The following is a 9223-nucleotide window of genomic DNA, read 5'->3' as shown; positions in this document are numbered from 1 at the left end:
GTTACCGCTAATTGCTTTTTAAAGTATGTTACCATATCATGAATTTTAGATTTTAAATCGGCATCCCTTGAATTAGGCCGATAAATCAGCCCATCCATCACCGGTGATGATATTGATTGGCGGTTTTAGGAACCGATATGACCTCTTAAGTAAAACATGCAAAAAGCTTCAGTAAAGTTTGCCTGCACACATCGGTGTACATTTTATACACATACCGGTATTTCTTGCGTCAGTATCTGGTATGGTTGTGGAAGAAGCAATTTGTATCTGGGTAAATGGGTCAGCATCTTTACAAATCTGGGTAACTGTATATATATATATATATATATATATATATATATATATATATATATATATAGAGAGAGAGAGAGAGAGAGAGAGAGAGAGAGAGAGAGAGAGAGAGAGAATAGTTCGAACAAGATGCGAGTTTGAGATACGAAATGAAAGCTCGACAGACAAACTTCATGAAACGACTTACAGGTTATAGTCAGAGAACGAAACAGAAATAGAATACCTAATAAACATAATGGAGTGATAAATAAATATTATGAGTGGACAACTCTATCCAGAAATCATGTAGCTAAACTGTAGTGTAGAACTCGGAGTGGTGGACAGAATTTCAAAGTGTGTATATTAGATAAAAACAGTAGTTTGCAAAATGACTTAGTGTTTTAATAATATTCCACTGAACGCCCCTCAACCCGACGCCAGAAGAAAACACTCCGGTCAGAAGTGGTAGAGGACCCAACGGGTCTGCCAACAAGATCAAACGGACCAGATAAGCAACATTCAAATGACTCGAATAATCGCTCCAAAGAATTTGACCTAACTGAGCATCCTTTCATCAGGGCATTACAAGTTTATACAAATAAACGAATCCGCTTGTAAAAATTGTCTCTCTTACTTGACAAAGTAGTGACATCTTTAAACAACACTTTAAAAAATTATAATATTATAAAATATTATTAAAATTATAATATTTCAAATGGTATCGCCATTCTTAACAAGCCAGTGATGTCTTTAAAACACATTAAACAAAAGTAAAAGTAATTTCAAAAGCAAATGACAACAACCTTTTAAACATGGAGATTATTAGCACGGTATTTTTGAGCAAAAGTATTAAGATTTAAATTTCTCTGAACTGTATTAAAAGTAATTTTTCTATGAATTATCTTGAAAGTAAATTCCCACTAAAATATATTGACATTAATTTTATATATTTCAGTACTACAGCTGTATACTATTTTAATAAAGATTGCGCTTTACAGGTGCAAAACCCCATAAAACACATTTCGCTTGTAGCTAAAGGTCAGCAATTTAGACTTGGTGGGAAGCCTACTGAACAGGCAAATTCCTAAATCCCTAATGGACGAGTAAGCTAGATGATTCACGCGTTTCCCGTGAGAAAGGACGAGAACCTTGTTCTGATTTGAAATGAGCGAACGCAAGAACTGCGTATAAATTGTTGCCACTCATCTATTAACAACTTCTCTGCTAATAAGAGATCGGAAAACTTTATATTGTGCTGCTTAGGCGGATCACCTCAAACAATATAGCAAAAACCGTTTGACAGAATTTTATCAAATTTCACTTGCATCATTCTAGCATAAAAACTTTGCAAACCGTACACACGATTGTTAGGTTTCCAACGCGAATATGACTTTGGGAAAGTGTTTGTATGTATTTTTATATGTGTGTGTGTGTGTGTGTGTGTGTGTGTGTGTGTGTATGCATGTATGTATCCCTCCCTCCCACCCTCCCATCCATCCATTCATACATCTACAGCGGTCGACCAATTAAGTCTAATTGTGGACATTATCATAAAACCTTTAATGTATATACGAAATACTTCCGTTTGATATTATTACTGTGTACATATGAATGACCTCATTTTAGTCATTGGTCGGAAATCATATCGTACTTTCACATCAAAGTTACGCATTTCAAATTATTTGACAGATAGGAAAGCTAAAACTCTGTCTGAACATTATTTCTAAAGTTGTAAATATTCCAACGTTCCAGACCAAGGTTCCCAATTTATATGACATCGCTTGTTTTCAAACCCCACTGTATCTAAGTTTTTGTAAACATCATTTGCAAATAATTGAAGTAACATCCTTTCTTCAGATAGTACTTGAAGACAAACAACTGCAGGATCTAACTTGTTCAAATTTTTATATATTTTTAAGCTAATGCTCGGCTACCACCATCGATGTGCTATAAATTTGTTTAACGTTGGCGGTCTCCAAATATGAAGTGTGGCGTCATCGTCATATTTTCGGATAACGGCCGCTGTTAAAAATACGAAACATTAATAAATTCTAAAACAAATTCTACTGATTTTACGGTGATAATCGTCTCGTTATTGTCATTCAGCATCTTTCGCATGGCAAATTACTAGTATTTAGCCAGGGCCATCGTGGTGGAACGAAAGGTATGCTGACAAGAACAACACGGCAGAATGGAAAAGAGCCTGGTTCAACATTGGAAAATCGAACCATGCCAAACAACCAAGAGAAGCAGAGCTCTTGTTACAGCAAGCGGGGCTATCTAACGACACATCCTGTTTCATTCCTGAAATACAAAAATTGCAAGACGTCTTTGCTCCACGCTACACATTGAAAGTGAAAACTCAAGAAGTGCGCGGACCTATTTTGCCTAAAGACTACATTTTCAATGACGGAAAATACATTTACGTCTATCATCACGATGAACATTTCGAAGCCATCACCAGGATGACCGGATTCCTGTGATACAGTTAGTACTGTGAGAAATGTGACTATGGGTATAACAATCGAGAGTAACACAAGCCTTGTGGATCGAAATGTGAGGGATGATAAGCCTGTAAACAATGTCTTGACGAAGGACAAGAACGAGTACATTTCTCACCTTGTCAGCGCACTTTTGTCAGCCCAACCTGTTACCAAAAAATTTCAAGTCGCAAGGTTCACAGCAGAAAAGTGCTTGTCAACTCTTGAGATTGTGCCCTACCTGTGGACAAAGCATTAGTACTAACAGTACCAAGGCACACGTATGTCGAGGAAAGAAACGATGCCACATTTGTCACCAAATCGTGGACTTGGAACACGAATGCTACATTCAAAAATGCCTTTCCAAACATGAAGAGGAAGATGACCAGAAGAAAGTCAATTTCATCTCTTCATGCAAGAGACTGTCATTGACATTCCTAATTTCTGCGTGGCTCATCGGGCGTGCGAGCAGTGCACACAAGAGCCTATCTTTAGTCATTGTCCTCCTTGCAGCAAGATTCCTGGAGGACGTGAAAAAATTTTCGGTGGCCTAACACGCTATCCGATTACGCCCAATGGACCTTAGTCCCCATTGACATTATGTGGAACGAAGAGGACATCGAACGTTACGGAGATTGTCATCGCCATCGCCATGTCACGGTGATGGCTCACAATGTTTCGGGATACGATGGACAGTTTCTTTTGAGATACTATATGAACAAAGCAATGAACGTCCGAAAGTCAGTCTGAATGGAGCCATGATCATTTTCATGCAAGTGGGACAAGTGCAGTCTAAAGATTCGATATCTTACTTGCCAGTGCCTTTGAGTTGAATACCTAAAACGTTTAAAATGACAGCAATGGCCAAAGGCTATTTTCCCGTACCTTTTCAATACCGAAGCCACTCAACACGCCGTTCCACTCCATTTGCTTGATGCTCACAACTACAACCCCGACAACATGCGTACCGAACAATGAGAAGCTTTCTACGTTTGGTACTACACTCACATATCGGACGCCTTCGATTTTCAGGAAGAAATGTTGAAGTATTGTCGTTCCAACGTGGACATGTTACGGCGTTGCTGTGGAACATTGGAGAATTATTCATGGAACATGGCCCTCCTTTGAAAGAAACATGCATCATTGCTGAAGCGTGTTCTTTAGTGTACCACCAATGATTCATGCCCTAAAAGACACTGCCTGTCATATGCCTTCAAAGGACGAACCTTTTCAAACATTATCACTCGGTCAAAGTCATACGTCGGCTACATTACTTGTGCGACAAGGAAGACAAATGAATCCAACATGCCAGAATCAGAGGAGACTAAAAGACCATCATTCCGTATGCGGTGGATGGCTGGGATTTAGAAAACCCGAAGATCGTGTACGAGTTTAACGGACGTTATTTCCCGGATGTCCCATCTGCTACCCTCAACGTGACACTAAAAATCAGTTGTTACAACGCCTCAAGGAAGACTTATACCAGGCCAATTGTCCGCGGAACTTGAAGTTAGAACAGCAAGGATACCAAGTGCTGGAAATGTGGGAACACGTGTGCGATCGCCGTTTATAAATCGATCCAGAGTTTAAAAGCATGGTGAAAAGTTTCAGCTGGTGCACCCTCTGAACCCACGGGACTGTTTGTATGGAGGACGGACGAATGCCACCTGTTTGCTGTACCACGCCGACAAGGAGAAAGGAGAAGGCATCAAATAATTGGACCTATGTTTGCTGTATCCTTACGAGTGCAAATATCATCACTTACACGCAGGGCACCCACATATGCTGACGGAACACATCGACCCGGACAACATTCGACAATACGAAGGATTGATTAAAAGTAAAGTCTTGCCCCCAACGGACTTGTGCCATCCTGTTTTACCTCATCATTGCTAAGGAAAACTGATGTTTCCCTTGTGCCGTATTTGCGCCGCAACGTGCAACCAAGACCTACCTTGTCAGCACACTCACGGAGAACACGATTTGACAGAAACGTGGATCAGCGTGGAATTTTTTAAAAAGCTCTAGACCTGGGATACCAATTGTTGGAAGTGTACGAAATTGACCACTTTCCCAAGACAGAAAAATACCATAAGACTCAGAAAGGCGATTTTGCAGACTACGTGGATGACTTTTTGAAACTGAAACAAGAAGCCAGTGGCTATCCTTCCTGGTGCCACACTGCCGATGACCAAAAGAAATTCAAAGAGAAATATTTGGAGTAGGAAGGCATCAATTTAGACCACGTGGTGAAAAACGATTGAAGGCAGTCTTTTGCGAAAGTGATATTTGATTGTTTGTGGGGCAAAATGGCACAAAGTCCGTGTTTACCCAAGATGGAGTATTTGACAGAACCTACTCGCTACAAACTGTCCTTAGGACACCACACTTTTGTTACCAAAAATGTTGTACAGGGACTTGTTTATATTCACCGTTGATCGTTTTGATGTGTATTTTATCGATGTACTTAACGATTTGGATTTTATGTATTTTTGTCTATCGTGTACCATTTTGAAAATGTTTTGAAATAAACGTGTCGTGAAAAAGTATAAAACCTATTGTCTTGTCAGTCTTCGTTTCAAAATGGTATTCCCTGCACTATGGCTTTCTCTCTTGGCTCTGCTCCCTCTTTATTCACTTTTAATATCATCCACGGAAACATAGATCGTGCCAACTTGGAGGCATTTTATCTTCGCCATCCCTTTAACATGTTAATTGCTGGACCCAGCGGTTCAGGCAAAACCGAATTCGTCAAACGTTTGATGGAACATAAACATCATTAGATCTATCGTCCATCTCAACATATCATATGGTGTTACAATCGGCGTACCGCCTCCTGCGAGAAAGTCAAGCCGATTTCATCGTGTTTGTGGAAGCCATTCCTGATGAAGACGACGGGATCGTGTCTGACCCCAGTCAAACTCACCTCGTCATCTTCGACGACATGTTAGTAAAAGACGAAGAATAAATTAAACTGTAGTTTAAGTGCAAAGATCACCCTCGTAATGCCAGTGCCTTTACATCACTCAAAATTTGTTTCAACAATGTAGAACCCATCGCACCATCAGTCTCAATCATCATTACATGGTCTTGTTTAAAAGCCCTATAAATAATTCGCAAGGGCAAGTGTTAGCCAAAGAGTTAGGAACTCCTTAACTGACTCATGCGTACAACGATGCCTCTCAAACACCTCAAGCCTATTTACTCGTGGATTTAAATTCCACTCCCACCCCCGATTATTTGCGAGTTCGTACCCATCTGTTTCACAAATGGTGCCAAGAGTGAGGGCCTAACGTATACATGTCCCTGTCGACTTAAAACCTCGGACACTTTTGGCTTGTCTCAGACATCGTCAACAATTCATCCGTTTAGTCTCATCTTCACGTCAAAATGATTCGTGCCTTGTACAGCATCAGTCGCGAAATAAAATACACAAATACGTGCTCATGTTTTAGAACCCAGCTTCCGGAACTTCTTGTGGTGGTTTATGGTGACAGCACGTCAATTATTGCAAGGCATCATTCACATTCTTCATCAAACCAAACGCTTTGTTGACAGAAACAATGTAGCCTTGACGCAACTGGCCGTTTTCCTCATCGACACTCAAACTACAAAGCAAATCATTTTAAAAATTGGAGGTAGCGGTTCTCTAGGAGAAGCCATCATTCCCTCCTTCTTAAATTGGGATCCAATGCCCCGAAAGTCATCCCCAAGAAAAATAGCCACTCCCCGACCGAAACGTACCAAGAATGGAAAGAGCAGTGTTTTCAAGACCAGGTCTCTGCCAAAGAAAAAGAAATTCCCCAGAAAAAGGAAATGTAAACCCCCATGAAAAGACCCCAGAAAATATCTTCTTCCCGCAAAAGAGGCACTACAGTCCGGGCGCAACCGAAAGCCAAAACACGACCTGCAGCGACGGTGACCGCGTCTCCAGGAGTCTCAGGTTCTTCCACTTCCTCGTTGCTAGCGATCCGAGTCAAACCTATTTTGACAACGGCTCCTCCCCGTTGATGAAAGAATGGAAAGCCGTGTCTCCAGGAACTTCTCATCCAACGGTGTCACCGTCCTTCTCTTTAGCCTCACAAAGTACATACCTCCCAAATCAAAGTCCAAGAGACATCGGATATGTTACAGAGTTTACTGGATTTATCCAAGCAAGAACTGTCCCGATTTAGTCCGTTTCGACTCCATCCACGATGCGTGATGCCTGTCATCAAGTTGAAAAGACGTAAAGACAATCAGTGGCGACGCATTCCACTATAAAAAGACATGTACCAGACGATCGGTAGCAGGATTTTTGTGCTTCGGAACCAACAAAGATGTCACGCCCCAGAAGTCATCCCTCTTCTACCCCAAGAGGAAAGAAAAGGAAAGGACTTCCTCCTCGCTTAGGGTCCTGTCAAAAGCCCTCCACCCATGCGAAAACAACTCAACCAAACATTCTCGAATGACGTCGTCGATACCGTGTGTTACTGTTGCATGAATGCCTTGAAAGGCATGATACCTTTGTGTCAACATCAGAAAGAATGCTTAGCCAAGCATTGACACGTTCTTTGCCAAACAGTCCAAACGAAAATACCCATCCGTCAAAAGAAAAAAGCTGCTGGTACAACGTGGTGGAATTTCACCTATGTTGTTAGAACCCTTCCTGAAAGGAGTATTGGGAACAATGCTGTGAGGAATCATCGGAGTAAGATGAAAAAAGACCAAGGAGATAAAATTGACCTTTGGGGTCAAAAGATCTCAGACGCGACCTGTGGAATCCAATAGAAGGACGAAAAATGAATTTAGTGCCTTACGAAAGATGAATTGATTTCCATCGTTGGCGAGAATAACGAACCCGCATTTACCTCCAATACTCATTTGACCGAGATGTCCCAGTTACAACACGAATTGCAATCGTTGATGGATTTGTTAGAAACGGAAAAATAGTAACCGTAATGTCAAGTTTTGCAACGACTTCAACTCTTTCACCAAAAGCTTTAGTCAAAACAGACCGCCTGAGTCTGAAAGATTTTAAGACCCTGATGAAAAGTCCCTCACCACGTCTCCCAGTGACCAAGACAAACGCAGCCCCACGAATGGCTGAGGAAGAAGGGACACGACAACTCTTTTAAACAACTTCAGCAGTTCCCATCCCTATTGAGATTGCAGCGTCCTTATTGGCCCCTTCCCCACACCGCAACGAGAAGAACTCAAAGCTTGGGTTACAAAGTTGATGTCCAGTTGAACAAAAGAGAAAAAGTATGAAAAGAAACCACAAGTGAGAAAAGAAAGCAAGACCAAAGCCATCCCATTACCACCACCACCACCACTCCCTTCGACTTCTACTGCCATGGCACGCTGGAAACGTAAATTCGTTTACAAACCACCACCTCACCACAAGCAAAGTAGCATCCGTGAAGAGTGGGTTACATATTAAAGAGGTAAAAGGTCCTGATGGAGAATGTGTTAGGCAACATTTACTACAATCCATCCCATCCTGCGGGATGCGTAGCAGCTCAGAAATTGTATCCTGCTTCCAAAACCGGACTCAGAAGTGTCATTTTATCTCAATTGCACCGATGGTTACAAGCACAAGCCACGTACTACACTTTCGACACAGGATACTTACCCAACTGGACTAACGAGTTGTTTCGTGTCACTGGACGAGTGGGTGTTCGTCATCCTACCGTCTATAAATTGGAACACATGAACGGGGAAGTGATAAAAAAGGAACATTTTACTTGCCCAAGTTACAACGCGTGATCAATAAATAAGACGAAGTGTACGACATCGAAAGCATTCACCATCAAAGAACTCGTTAAGTGGGGAAAATGTCGTGTCAAAGAAGTCAAAGTACATTTGACTCTTGGATCGACGCTTCGCAAGTCATCGACTATAAACAGAAGTGACCATCATGCCCTTCAACACAGCTTCAACCACCACAGTGACCATTCCTTCACCCAGTTCTTCTGTGCAAGATCCACAAAGCAACCCTTGTGGTTGTGGTGTGGAGAATGTGTGCCTAAAACACAAATCGTCTTTTTCTGCCAAATATTTGTGGTGTATTGTGTCATCGGTGCTGCCATTGCCAATTTGAGTTTGCAATAAGGAGACAAACAATTGTGGATAATTTTACTGGGCAGTTGCATCGGTTGCCTTCTCCATAATCCTTCCCTGAAATACTCTAAAGGTATTATTGGGAGTCTTACGACCAACGTCAGCCACCCTTCCAACCGTCACCACTCAAACAACCAAGATAACCATCTTTTAAACACTTCTCTAACCTCTAGTGACCCCTCGGACAGCAGAACTCTCGAATTAGGAATGACCAATTTTACTTAACATTATCCAGTGACATTTCTATGGATGTATTTTCCCACAATACTTCATGCTGTCCCACGGCCAAATACCTGAGGCCATCCAATTGGATCATAAAGCCCATTGGGAAGCGGCTTTGGTCAAAATGATTCACCCTACACAAGTCAAAA

Source organism: Sinohyriopsis cumingii, chromosome 16, assembly GCF_028554795.1.
Source record: "Sinohyriopsis cumingii isolate HCF-2022 chromosome 16, ASM2855479v2, whole genome shotgun sequence".
NCBI lineage: Eukaryota > Metazoa > Mollusca > Bivalvia > Unionida > Unionidae > Sinohyriopsis > Sinohyriopsis cumingii.
Note: the sequence above shows the minus strand (reverse complement) of the source record.